At 36.9% G+C, this 14,034-nt stretch overlaps 1 protein-coding gene across 5 annotated transcripts in view; it reads left to right on the forward strand.

The window, feature by feature from the left end:
• The first annotated feature begins 8,470 nt into the window (after positions 1-8,470).
• Positions 8,471-14,034, forward strand: part of sema6a (sema domain, transmembrane domain (TM), and cytoplasmic domain, (semaphorin) 6A) — an 83,499-nt gene continuing 77,935 nt past the window's right edge. For 2 of the 5 annotated variants that reach the window (XM_088629911.1, XM_088629914.1), the window contains exon 1: positions 8,472-8,923. The gene's annotated coding sequence lies outside the window, so the exon portion shown is untranslated. Of the gene's footprint in view, positions 8,924-14,034 lie in introns of all 5 variants that reach the window. The other 3 variants (XM_088629913.1, XM_088629915.1, XM_088629912.1) reach the window with 2 other exon arrangements.

The raw sequence follows: 14,034 nt of genomic DNA on the forward strand, positions 1-14,034 counted from the left end.
ACTTCTCACATTCTCTAGAAAGCCATTGTTATATGAGCTTTATGACCATGTCCTGTCACTTCAGGATGAGTCTCAAGAAAGGAACAGCAGCAAGTAAGGTCCTGAAACATGATCAATGCGGAACCATGTAGTCAGGCAGCTGCCCATCACTATAAGTAGGGCTCTTTAGAAAATAAACACTCCTGTTCAGACACTCGCCTAGACATTCCCTTTGATTGGTCTATTGTTCATGACAATTACCATGTCATTCAACACATCTGTGCATTAATCTCTGACATCTATCAGGATGGTCTACACACAGTTCAGATTCATCACTAAGAAGGACTAGGCTCTGCCACTGTTGAGAATACCTTATCACCAACCTTTAATCAACTCACTAATGAGATGATGTAGTACTTTCGGCCATATCATGGTCAGTCATGAATGATCAATGAATGAAAATGACAGCAAACAATTGTAATTAATATCCAAAACCTGTACACTTTATTTTTCTAAAACCACACAGTACATGGATGGAATTTAATTTCCTTAAGATACTAGTGGAGTATCAAGTGGAATAAAATTGGTGGAATTCAGCTGAACATTTTTGTATGCAAATATTTACCTTAAATTTTTATTTTAGAAAGAAGGCAATTCCTGACTTTTACTGTATTCATGACAGCATATGTGCCTTTAAATAACAAATACAGTGCAACATGCATTTTAGCATTGGTATCTCCAATTCACTATTTTATTTCCCATTGCAAACCCTTTCACTCATTATTTCCCATGGATATTATTAAAAATTGGAAATATTATTAAATATTATTATTTTATTTTAAAAAAGAAAATATATTTCTTCTTTTATACATTTTATACAATATCATCTCTAACAGTCAAATTAATTCAGTGCCCTGTGTAGAGAACGCAATATTTAATTAAATGATTAATTCTTACCCGTATGAGTAATTGTCCTTTTAGCAAAACTTATTGAATGGGCAATTCTTCTCACAGGGGCTTATAAGCACCTTTTTTTGTTTTGCAGATGTCACTCATGTTTTAAAAAGTCTTTAACATGTCATGTTTTAGGTAACCTACATAAGGACATATTTTTATGACAGCGAATGTTCTAAGTAACACTAAAGCTGGCGTCACACTACAGGACTTGACACGACTTCTAGTCGGAGAGCATGTCAATTTTAACGACTGCAGTTGCTGAATCTCGTTGCATTTTCTGTCCTACATGGAGTAAAATTATACGACAAGGAATCGCAGGGAGTGACTAATTACACGATTCATCACAGTTACAAATCCCGTATTGCAGCACGAGAGTACCTCGTCTCATTTTGGCAACCAATCAACGTGGACCACACCAGAATAAGGGGAGGGATAACGCACAAAAGTAATCAAACAAACACGAAACGACAAACGCGAAACATCAAACAGACATCTGTCCTGGCTCCACAGTTCGACGAGCGCCTCCTCCATTTGCACAGTTCCTTCTTTCCTTACAGCCGCACTGTATGCTGTGTACTTCCGGTTGTGCACTCATTGGCTGTTGACTGTCGCAGACAGAAGAGCCCATCCCTATGACTTGCGACTCGCTACAAGAAAATTAAGCCAGTTTGTAGATGCTATGAAGAGTGCTATGACTGAGTCGCTGGGGGTGTCACACTACACAACTGACGGTAACGGGCATGTGCTGCAACTCGCTGTGATTTTTTTACGACTATGTAAATGAAGGTTACGACTGAAAGTCCTAGGAAAAGCCAGCATAAAACGTACTCTAGGAAGGTTTCGTTTAGGTTTACTGCTCTTTCCAGATGAAAAGCAATGTGTCACAGACACAGACAAACTTAAGATTTTTGAGACTTATATTGATTTTGGGAGCCCTTTTAAGTCTTTCTCAGTTTCAGAGTACTTTTTACTGTGCTATCTACTTGGTAAATTTATTTTGGAGAACCTAAGATATGAAGTGACTTTTTGTAGAGACTCGAGGAGAAATGTTTTCCAGACAAAGTGATAATTGGTGACGCCAGATTCCTCGCTGTCAGCCAAGTTATTTTGGTTTAGTTTTACTGTGATAAACACATGAAAACTGACTTCATTCTTTTTATAAGGAACAATATTGTATGCTGATGTGAGTAACTATTGACGATCCATTTGTAAGCATGTCTTTTTTCATAATTAAAAAGGGAAGGTATCCAAAATGCTCCTTTCATTACATTAACATTGTAACATTGCATTAGTAGCTAAAATTGTCCTCATTTGCCCTATAATCCACTACTCACCAACGCTACTAAGAAAGTTTTTATTGGTGCACTCATTTTTGCAATGATATGTCAAAACAATCTGCCTTTCTTTGCCAAACAATAATACTAGGACTGCTTATTGCATATTAATCAATGTATTTCTTTGCAGCCATCCACCTCTTAATAATCTGTATAAAACACAGGCTATTAAATTATCATCATAGACCTTTTCTTCCTTGACATTGAGAACACCAGAACTGAACATGAATTACAGTACAAAATAGATATGTATTGTGAGATAAATACAATTTTTTCATGGTTGCACTTAATAAATCCTTTTAAATATATTTATATATGTAGCTGTTAAACACACAATCATCTTTGGTTTTTTATTGGCATGTAATCTCATTCACTGAAAGACAAATGGAGGAAGTATTAAAAATAGAAGCTTATGTTTACTTTCAAGTACTTTTAATAAAACACATATTTTCATTAACATCTCCAGACTATGCATAGCTGTGTACATTTTTTAATACAAATGTTCTTTCCCTTTACACTCATATCATAGAACTGTAACTTCAAAGTTTCTAGCCTTCAGAGATCTCTAGACTAGATGAAGTTCACAGTTTAGAAATTTAGAAATTTAGTGAATCTAAAAGACAGGTCTAAAGCTTTCTCTCAAGACTAAATGATGTGAAGTACTTTAGAATGTCATAAGCATTGTGGAGCCACTCTGTAGGTTGAAAAAAACTTAAGCAGTAAATAAGTCAAATATCAGTGTACTTATCTAGTACGATTGTACCAGATAATCACATTCAATCTTAGAGTCTGCAAGAGAAGTTTCATCCAATAAGATTTATGTGTGTGGCTGAGTTTTTGATTGTGAAGAGGTTTTGCCAACATGACCTTTTAGAAAGGGACATACTGTATAAGCAAGCAATATAACCTTTGTGCCACTGTAATATGGCTGCTTTTGCATCTATTTACTTGTGAAAAAAAAGAATGAGATTTTATCAGATGTTCCATGAAGAACAATGTCATCCCGGATAACCACACAATCTGGTTTATTGCTTTTCAACCAAAATATGTTGAAGGCAACAGCTGCACAACCCCACAGATTCATCATCTAATAGTATTGTTTTCTCTAATAGTGGAAGACAGCCTGGGATTATCTTTTCCTCCCTGCACTAATGTTTTTTTCTTAATACATACAAGTTAATTGCTAATTCCTGTTGTCTGTCTCACATAGTATTCTTTGTGAAATGTAAAGTTATGTGTCCAAACCTAGCCAACACTTATTATTTTATATTGACAGTCAACCCAACTTATTCAGACTTATTCAGAAGCAATAGTGAGATGTAAAAAGAGGACACAAGTGGAACTACTGTAGAATTGGAACAAAGAGGAACTTTTGAAGGATTGGAAAGAAGTCATCTAATTGGCTTCTTTCAAGAAACAACTGGAAGAAATTTTCAGACTTAAGTGACCTACAGTAAATGGGCTTAATAGTCTCTTCTCATTTGTAACTAACCTTTCTTATTTTCCTATGTTCTGAACTTTGCTGCTCTGTATAGAAAAAATATACTGATGCATGATAAAATTGCTATGGTCTACATTATACATCATTTGTCCATCTTGTAGGTACATTATGTCACTTATATTTTCAGATCCCACAGTTTTAAAGGTCACATAGTTTTGATGATTATTTGCATGGTATTGTTCTTTGGTGTTTAAAATCCTGATTTTTTATTTAATAAAAAACTGCATGTTCAGTGATTGTGCTGATTAAGAATCTACACAGAAGCAGCCATCAAAAGTAAAAACATTGAAAGATAGAACCATGCCTCTACTTGATGAAATAAGATTACCTGGTTGCTATTGGCATGACTAAAGAAGCTCTGTCTGTGAGAGATTGTCTGAAGAATGAGATGTTCAGCTTCAACAATCAGCAGACTAGTCCAGGGAATCAGGAAACCGGCTATAGTGAGGCACAGCCCACATCCTTAAAGGCAGTGGGTCAGCACACCAGCCCAGGAATGTCAAACCTATCTTATCCATCTGCGTAATCATTTTACTTCAGTGGCTACTAAACAACAAATTCCAGGAAGAAATAATTTCTAATAATGGATTACAATGACAAGACTTTAAGAAAACAACTTTGAGGTCTTGACGTGGGCAGCATTTATCTTGATCTAAGTCCAGCAGGACATTTGTGGGGAAGCACTCACTAATCCCATCCCCAGCAGACAAAATGAGACCAGCCAACCTTTGCAAACTGCACAAAACATGGGGGAAAATCCAGCTGCATTCTGTCCAGAAGCTGTTTTCTTCAGAATTTCTATTGACGCTGTGTGATATCTGTCTTTAATGCTTAATTCAGTCTGTGAGAATAAAGTGTTGTTTTTTTGTGCATTCGAATATGTATTTTAAAAGATATAGTCAAAACCATATTTTAATTTTTTGCTTTCTAAACAACTATTGTTCAGGTGGCACAGTGGTGCAATGGTTCGTGGTACTGCCTTGCAGTGCTGGGACCCTAGGGTTCTGTCCATGTGGAGTTTGTATGTTCTCCCTATGTTCATATGGGTTGCCTCCCGGTGCTCTGTTTTCCTCCTATAGTCCAAAGACATACAGGCAGGTTAATTGGCTTCTGGAAAAATTGGCCCTGGTGTAAGTGTCGCGATCGTTAGCCCCTCCTCTTAAGGACGCTCCAGCTCTTCCTCATTTGTCCTGATTTTTTGCACCTGCCTCCTGTTCCAGACCTTCCGTACAAAAGCCAGACACTCCTACCATTCCAGGCTCAGCTTCGGAAGATGGTCGCCCAGAAGCCCGCCTACCAGTGAGTCCAGGAGAAGCTTGGCGGCATAGGCTTCGCAATGGCGTCCTGACCATCTGGGTCTGGGGCTTGAAGCGTCTGGCCCTGTTACCCCTTTTTATCCCCCCGGATCCTGCTCCGGCTTTTAATTCCTGTCTTGTCTGTCAAGGATGGATTACCAGGCTCTGGTCTTTTGCTCACCCTAGATTTTCCTACGGACTCCCTTTGGACTTCTTTGCCTTGGTCATGCTCCCCCAGCACAGCACACTGCTGACACACCCCTCTGTTCTTCTACCAGCCCCGCTCCTAGTCTGCTTTCCCCATGTTTGTTTCACTCCCTTCCGGATTCTGCCGTCTGCATAGGGTCCTGAAAAACGCTTCATGACAGTAAGTGTGTGAGTTTTTGTGTCTGTGTGTGCCCTGTGATTGACTGGCAGGCAAATGACCATTCAGGGTATACTGTGTCCAGTGCTCATTCCTTGCCAGGATAGGCTCGCCCTACCCTGTGACCCTGTATTGGATAAGCAGTTAGAAAATGTATAGAAAACTATTGTTGCCTACGTTTGAACACCATTTTGTTGTATTTTATTTGTTTTTATGTAGAAAGTGAATTGATTCACAGGCCTGAACTAGGTTTGGGATTTTTAGGTGTCTTTTCTATACCTGTGCACCAGCAGCAGCAGAACTCTTTGTATAAACACGGTTTCTGACACTGAACAAAAGTAATTGCCTCATTTAGCTCAACTTATGCATTTTCACTTTCCCCTTTCTTATTTAATTATTAATGGTATAACCTACATTTCAAGGGGCCATTAATTTCTGAGATAATAACAAGTAACAACCAAATGTTGAAAACAGTATCCAATATACAGTAGCATGTCAGACATGTGGAGATATGTTTATTTTTGTTTGTAAGTCCATCCAATGACTGTCTGAATTAATATCTGGTCTGTGTGGCACTCCAAGATATATAGACACTCTACTCTAACATTAGATACTTGTGCAATCCTTTAGTTTATCTCAATTGCATGCAATCGTTCTTATATACTGTATGGAAGCTGACTAAAGGATCATCATTGTTCTGGAACCTGTGCTCTGGAAGTTTTATTATAGTAAGCATTCTCTTGATACAAACACGAAATGTACAAAACCCATGTGAATGAGTTCCTGTATTTACATGCCCTCTAGATAAATAACTATCCAGTGAAGGTAGACTAGACTCACAAACAACATCACTACCCATGCATGCTCCTCACCGTCCATCAGTGTACATAAAGAGTGCATTCTTCAGATAAAAAGTGGCCTTTACAACAAGTGAAACATTGTCTAATCCAGTGGCAGTGACATGCTGCATAGGAACATAAGAAAGAGTGCATGCGACAAATGACCATTTGTTTCATCTCATTTTTTAGTTTAGTAACTAAATGAAACTAAAATTTTGTCCAGCTGTGTGAGAAAAGTGCTCAGGGTTTTGGCTTCAAGAACCTGGCTGGGAAGCTTGTTCCAGATACCCACAACTATCAGTGTAAAGAAATCAGTGTCCATCCTAAATAAATTCCCTTATAGTTTCCAATTTTGTAAAACAGTCCCATGGTTAAACCTATCTATATCAGTTTGAATCTTGTATGCTTGAATTAAATCCCTTCTTGACCCCTCTTGTTCTATACTGAAGAGATTTAACTCCCTTAGACAGCCGGTATTTGGCAAACCCCCGATACCACGAATTATTCTTGTGTCTTTCTTTATTTTGACCACCTTCTAAGGCTATAATATACAGCACTTTTTGTGGTGTGGTGAACAGAAGTGAACATAATGTTCTACATGAAGTCTTATTAATACAAGGCTTAAATATAACTTCCTTGGATTTAAATTCCACATTTTCTGTTTAACTGTATCCAGGATTTCTGTTTACTTTTTTATTGCAGCTACACATATTGATAAGGATACAGAAGAAGGATACATTAACATCCATGTCACTTTCTTTCGCAGTTTTCTGCATCTCCTAATCACCCACGATTGATGACTACAGTTGCAACGGCTGGTTATGTGACATCCCGTTATATTCTATACTTTATATATTACATTTTAAACGAAATTACATAAAATAGAAAGCAGCCTGGCTAAATTGGTTTCGCGTTTGTTTCTGTCTTATTAGTGATACGATAATCTCACGCGTACATATAACAGGGGTTTTAAAAAAATAATTAAATCGTTATTTGTTATAAATCAATTGATATCCTGATGAAAACGTATCTCAACTTATATTATGATCTCCCAGGTACCATTAAACATCTACGACACAACAATCATGTAGAAACAATTTTTAGCAAACCTTTTGCTGTCTACAAATAAGCAAAAATAAGAAAACTGAGGTTAAATTTTGTAAGTAGTTACTATTGTTACTTACTTCAATTGAGTATTTTTTTAATTTACTAGAAATGAATAATATAACTTTCTGTTCACCCATTAATCATTTTAGAAATGAATCATTCATAAACTATTTCGGTCTTCAACACTGTGTACAAAATCACCTGTCGTGTAAAACAGTGCGTCTGTATTACAGCCTGCCAAACCTGTCATCCGTGCGCTTCGTCATTACTCCTATAGATAGATTGCTATAGAGGTAATCCCTTTACAATTGCGACTTTGAAGAATTGAGAGGGATTTCTGGAGATGTATTTTGTATGAACGAGAGTTCTTATACCACAAATATCGCAATGTGTGCTAAACGAGCAGCAGAACATAGTTCCTTAAGAAACATGGGTTTATGCACAAAAAACAAAGCATGTTCAGCACAACTGAAATCGCAATACCGAAGCAGCAACTTTAAAAGGATTTGCTCTCCTCTTCCCTCACAGAACTGATTGGCTATTAAGGGGATCAGAAAGAAGGGCGATTAGAAACACTGTGCCTGGAAAATCCCAGCCCACCGGAGTTGGGTTTCTTCCTCCATGACAAAGGAGAGTTTAAAAGACCACAGTTTAGCCGCCTAGAACTGCATTTCGTCTGCTTTTCGTTTCAATAAGTATACGAAACTTATAAAGCCACGTTGTTTACCATGTGTAAAACTGTAGAGGAGATATTCTAGTTTCCTACTGAATTGTTGGTTCCTTCCTAGAAACTGCGCACGTGAGACAGGTGCATTTTACGCATCATTAACCCATTTTAACGACAACACAACCAGGACATCAGGGTAAAACAAGGTTTACCTATAAGAAACCATTGAATTATAGAACATATAAAAATAATGTAAGTAGTAATGCTAAGTAAAACTCACTATCTATTTCTATTTTCTTTTAAATTATAGACGTTATGGTTCCGTTCAAGTAAACATTTGGTAAATACTGTATGGACGGTAGCACAAGGAATCCAAATCCACATGACTGTGATCCAGTCTGGAATTTAACTCCTCCCCATTTGTAGCGAGTGACAGCTGGGATCGGTGTGCACTAGTAAGAAACCTTCATCTCCAAATAGGATGACTAGGAGCTTTTGTGAGGAGCGGTGTGCTAGCCTGCTGCGAATGAACAGGGTTCGGGACACTACATGGTCAATTCTTGGAGGCAAGATTTATTCTGTTTCGGTTTCCTAAAAGGATTTAAACAACATTGGCTTTGAAAGTGGATTTCTTCTGGATTTTCTCGCTTGAAGAACAAAAGTTGTTGTTCAAAGCTCCCTCACGGTCTGTATGACAAAAGCGCGTACTCTTCACAGATATATAAAAGAAAATATTCTGCTTAAACACTCATGTAGTTATACGAAGAACAAAGATACTTTAAATCGGAACTGCCCAGGCAAAATCTTAAATGGATTACTAACGGGACGGTCTTGCAGCTAGTTCTGCTATCCTTGCCTGCTGCCTATTCATGAGCAGGAGGTAGAGTATTTTTCTTAAGTTTCTTTGCATGCGTGTCTCTGGATTGTTTTTTTTCCTAATATATAAGTGTATGTATTATTATTTTGCATATTAACACGACGTTGTCAAATATACAACTTGTACACCAAGGCTGGCTGCATCGCATATTCTCTTTCATTCGAACAATGTGTTTTCAGGGACTATTCTATTTGTGATGGTCTGCCTTTATTTTGTATAAAGCAAAGCTATTTTCATATTTATTTGATTTTGTAATCACTCTATGTTCAAAGTCCCTTAGTTAAATATAGAGACATTTTCCACTCCGTGTTTTGCTAGAGTAAAATACATGTAGTGACAGTTTTACTGTGGATATATTTCCCATCTAAAAATGTGAGCTGCTCAGCTTGTAACTTGGCAGTGTTAGCTACTAGGAAGCCTTCATAAAATTGTGAAGTCCTGTCGTAAAGTTAGGTGGGTCATAACAGAAACATAACATAACACTAAATAATTTAAAACATATCTCCACTTAAACTCAATTTTGTCTTTCAAGGGAAACATGTTCTCACGTCTGCTGGTTTACAGAAATGTATCCGTATATATGTGATCTTAAAAAAATCCTTAAGCTTGGGATTTCTCATGTTAGCGGAGTGACTTTATGTGCCCCTGAAACAAGATGAGCAACAAAACGTTCACCTTTTCCAAATAATATTTAGAGTAATCTGCGCTGAGTGGTCCTCCTGAAGATTTCCATCCGTGACACGGAGTCTTAAACCAGTTGCTAATGTGTTTGCGTCAGTGCTAGTGATAGTGTACATCAGACTGTGCATTTTACAAGCGAGGTTCCTTGTATCTGGAAGAGATTTTATGCGTATTGGGCAAGTCTGTGAGATTCAGCTATTTATTGATTTTACAGCAACTTCAGAACTTGTAAAAGTTTAGCGCAGCTTTCCTGAAGTCCAACATGGCGAGAAAAACGTACCTTTTAGGTCAAGGCATTCAACTCTGAAGTTCGGGGAAAACACTATGCCACTTGCCTTAAGAAGTTTTAAGGGACTAAAGTAAAATAATATTCCAACAAAACACCAGCTTCCCAGAGGTACACGGACCCAATACACGCAGAGGCTGTCAGGATTCAAATGCGTGAAATTTTAAACAGAACCATTAGTCTTTTATGATAGTGTCACGATGTCTAGTCGCAATGTGCAGTATAACACTAAACCATGTGGATAATTAAGGAGTTGGCATTTGTGTTTAAACGAAAAATACCATATGCTTTAGGAACTAGTTCTTTGGAAAAAGAACGTAGAAATATACAGTATTAGTCGAGTGTCTGTTTGCAGTCTGGTCTCGGGTTTTTTTCTTTCGTTACATTAATTTAAGCCATTTGTAAGCAGGGGAAGAATAAAATGAACCACATCCCCTGGGTAGAGCACAATCGCTGACAGCAACGGTGTTAGGATTAAATTGACCCCCGCTAATACGTGTGCCGCCTTGTAACCAAGTCATGGCGCTGAGCGCATCCTTTCCTACGAGGGAGGTGTGTAGTAATTTCACAGCCTTTTTGTGTCAGTTGAAATACATCGGTATTTAAATATATCTATATTACAATCTTAAAACCCCTTTCTATCTTTGTGCACTTAAAACGGAACGTATTCGGGAAGGAAGTGAAAAACGTGAAACGGCATAACAGAATAGGTTCAACAAAGATTTGATTGCAGTTATACTTGGATAACTACCTTTCTGAACACAGTTCGTTTTACCTCGGGTTTTTTTCATAGGTAAATAATGCGTAGAGATCAGACACCAGGTTAAATGGCAATGTAATTATAAATTACTCACTTAAAGTATTTATAAACTGTAAGCCAATGTAAATTCATTCATGCCACTCAGGTTTACATCTGTTACTTTGAAAAAGGTCAGCATTTCTGTTGGTTTCATATAAAACTTATTTTATGAAATGTGTTATCGAATTGATGTAACATGTTAACCGTTTAATGACGGAGTTTTTTGAAAGTTCACTCACAGAGAATCGGAAACCGACGACGACTATTTACAATAAAGACGATAATGTTAAAAATGTAAAGCAACGGAATCTGTTTTTCCCACGTTATTTTTACCCAGTGCGATCTTCATGAGCATCATCTCAAAAGTGCCTTTCTAACTCGGGGTACTTTAAAAGTTAGCATTCAAATGCTTTAACCCAAGAGATCTTGAAACCAAATAGTTAAAAGCAGTTCCTACTGAAATCTGCATTGTAAATTAGGTTTTGTGTTAAAAGAAAAAAGTTAGAGCTTCAGAATACTATGTAAAGGAATTAAAATACAAAATGAAGTACTGTATCAAGATGATTAGCAGACAGCCATCCACTTGTCTTAAATTATTTTGTGATCATGCATTTCTTGGAAATCCATTGTCCTTATTCAAGTGTCTGGCAAGTGCACTTGGAGTTGGGTTTGATGTAAGCGCATCTGTGCTCGTCCTGAGTTATGGCCTTGCTAGATTGTCACTGGGATCTTCATCTATTAATCATGGAGCCTGCTTTCTTATTCGGTTGCCATAGTTTCAAAGCCTCAGATAGTGTTGGGGTGCCTTGGGAATGGCTGGAAATATTGCAGGGCAGTGCTCTTAGCAGTCATTTTCAATGGCATCATTTGCTCCAAAAAGCATAAAAGCTTGCAATATTGTGTTTTTTTTTAACAAAAGATTTTATGGTGAACAAAATCCCATGGATCTCACCGTAATTATGCCTGATATATTTTTTGTATGGATCTCAAGCCATTTGGTCTGTTTACGTAGTAGTTTTTTGGCCTCACACTTGAATTTGCTGGTAGTTTACAGTTCAAAGATTAATGGCTGCCTTTGCTGCCAGACTAGGGAGGCTTTTCATTAGAATTAATGAAGAATGGCTGGGCAGAGGATTGAATTTAAATATTGGCAAAGAATTTCTGATAATGTCGACAATGTGCAGAGAACATTTCTGTTTCTCTTACATTAAAACAGGAAGTATACTAAGGTAGTATATCTTTAAATCTGTTTGTTCAATGGAAAAAGGTATTAAGCCAAAGTAATATGTGAATTGATAGATACTTTATTGATCCCGTGAGGGAAATTGCAGATAATTAAAAGTTTAATGTATAATTGGATACTTTATTACACTTGAAACCCTTGTGATGAGAACAAGTGTTTTTCCTGAAAACCTGTTTTTTATGTTAAACCTGAATTTATAATGAAGAAAGCTTTGCCATACACTACCCTCAAAACTGAGAAAACCTTTGAATATGGAGTAAATGTGTTAAGTTTTTTCACTTTATAGCTATCAAAGATCTTTTGTAGAGTAAGTATCTGCAACTCTGTTCAACTCCATCATTTTCAATAGAGATATTAGTGTTGCAATGCAAAAAAAAAAAACTTTCCTGATCAAAGCTTTCCTTTTTCTGAAAGGCTGTTCTTATTCATATCCATGTTATGATTTATCCTAGATTAGGCTCAGGTATTTAGTATGTAGTAGAAACTACTTTGATAATATAGAATAAGAACCATTTACTTTGGTCTAGCTTATATAGATATATAAGTATCTGACTTTTGGTCTCATAGTGATTGTTACAGTAGTATGAATTGGATTGCGTTTGATAAAAGTGGTAAATACATGAGTTGCTTGTTCTAAGACCTTTATGTAAACTGTGTTGGTCTAGTGACTGAATAGTATTGTATCCAACTGTGTCTTCGAATGGCTTCCACTGTTTCTGTTACCGATTTAAAAGTAATTTGCAGGTGGTGTGTTCCCTGTACAAAGGACCTAGTAGTGGCGCCTGTATGAGTGGTTGTGACAGTGATTTATTTTGGGACCTGGTTGTTCACAAAGTCTTTTGTATGCCTCAGTTTAGTGCTATGTCACATTTATAGGACATCTACCTCAAAATGTGGTTTAAACTGCTTGTTTGTGTCATGTCTTGTAATGCCTGTTATTGACAATGGTAAAGTATAGTGTAAAATGTTTTATGGAATGTCTTCATACGCTTCTATGAGATAGGTGTCTTAAATCAGACTTATATTAAAGTACAAGACTGTAGGACTTTGATATGTTAAAACAGTGACAGTACAATCTACGATCAGAATGATTGCTTGTTCAATTGGCAAAATATTCTCTTTAATAACCCTTCTTTTTTAAATTAACTAGAATGGTTCTTCCTTTTTTATTTTTTTCTTGCTTAATTAGCTAGCTATATGTTTTACCATAATAAAGAAACTTGTCTTTGTGAATGCCATTGGACTGAAATCCCAGGCAAGATGACACACAGAAGCTGTGATACTAATGGTAAAATGTCATTTTCTAGCCAGAATGTTACGTTACAATAGAAAAGGAAATGTGCACCTTTGGATTCTGACATAGATGTTTTATTTTTCCTTTAAACTGTTGTGACCTTTGGTAGGTGCAGTAGAATCACTTTGAAAACATGTCCAGGTGCAAATTAAAACCTCTCCAACCTGAGAAGACCGACTGTTTGGGAAAATATTGTGTTTCTTTAATTTTGCAAGAAAGATGATTTTTGAAAAATGGATATTGGGAGTGGGTGAAGCTATTTTCTTGTCCTGGGGGAAAGGACTTTGTTATCTCCAAGGTGTTTCCTTTTAAGTATGATTAAAGGAAATGTGTTGGACATGAACGTACTGATTACTGACCTTCACAAAGACACATCTTTCGGGTGGGGTTCCTGGTTTTTCTTGTCTGTGGTCCAGTGTTGTTGTTTTTTTACTGAAGACCTATTGACTCTTTTAAGAAATGTTGCATCAAGGTTTCCTTTTTTCCCAGGGATAAGAGAAGTAGGCGGTTCTAATAATAATGTAAAGAAGTCAATTTTGATGCAGAATTGCACATATTCATTTCTTAGCAGGCTGTTACCATAAGCAAGATGGTCAATTAACTCGAAATAGAAGTCACTTGTGGAAAAAAAAACTGAAGAAAACAATGCACAGCACTTTTCTTTCTACTGTGCAATGCAGTCTTTTGAATGCAGCAACATTCATAGTGAATGGCTCATTTTAAGCACGATGTCTTAAAAACATCTTAGGGAATTATTGAGTCAACTTTATTAGAATCAGACACTGCACAGTAAATGAAGCAGCGCATCTAA

This window comes from Lepisosteus platostomus, chromosome 4 (genome assembly GCF_059453375.1).
Source record: "Lepisosteus platostomus isolate fLepPlt1 chromosome 4, fLepPlt1.hap1, whole genome shotgun sequence".
Classification (NCBI taxonomy): domain Eukaryota; kingdom Metazoa; phylum Chordata; class Actinopteri; order Semionotiformes; family Lepisosteidae; genus Lepisosteus; species Lepisosteus platostomus.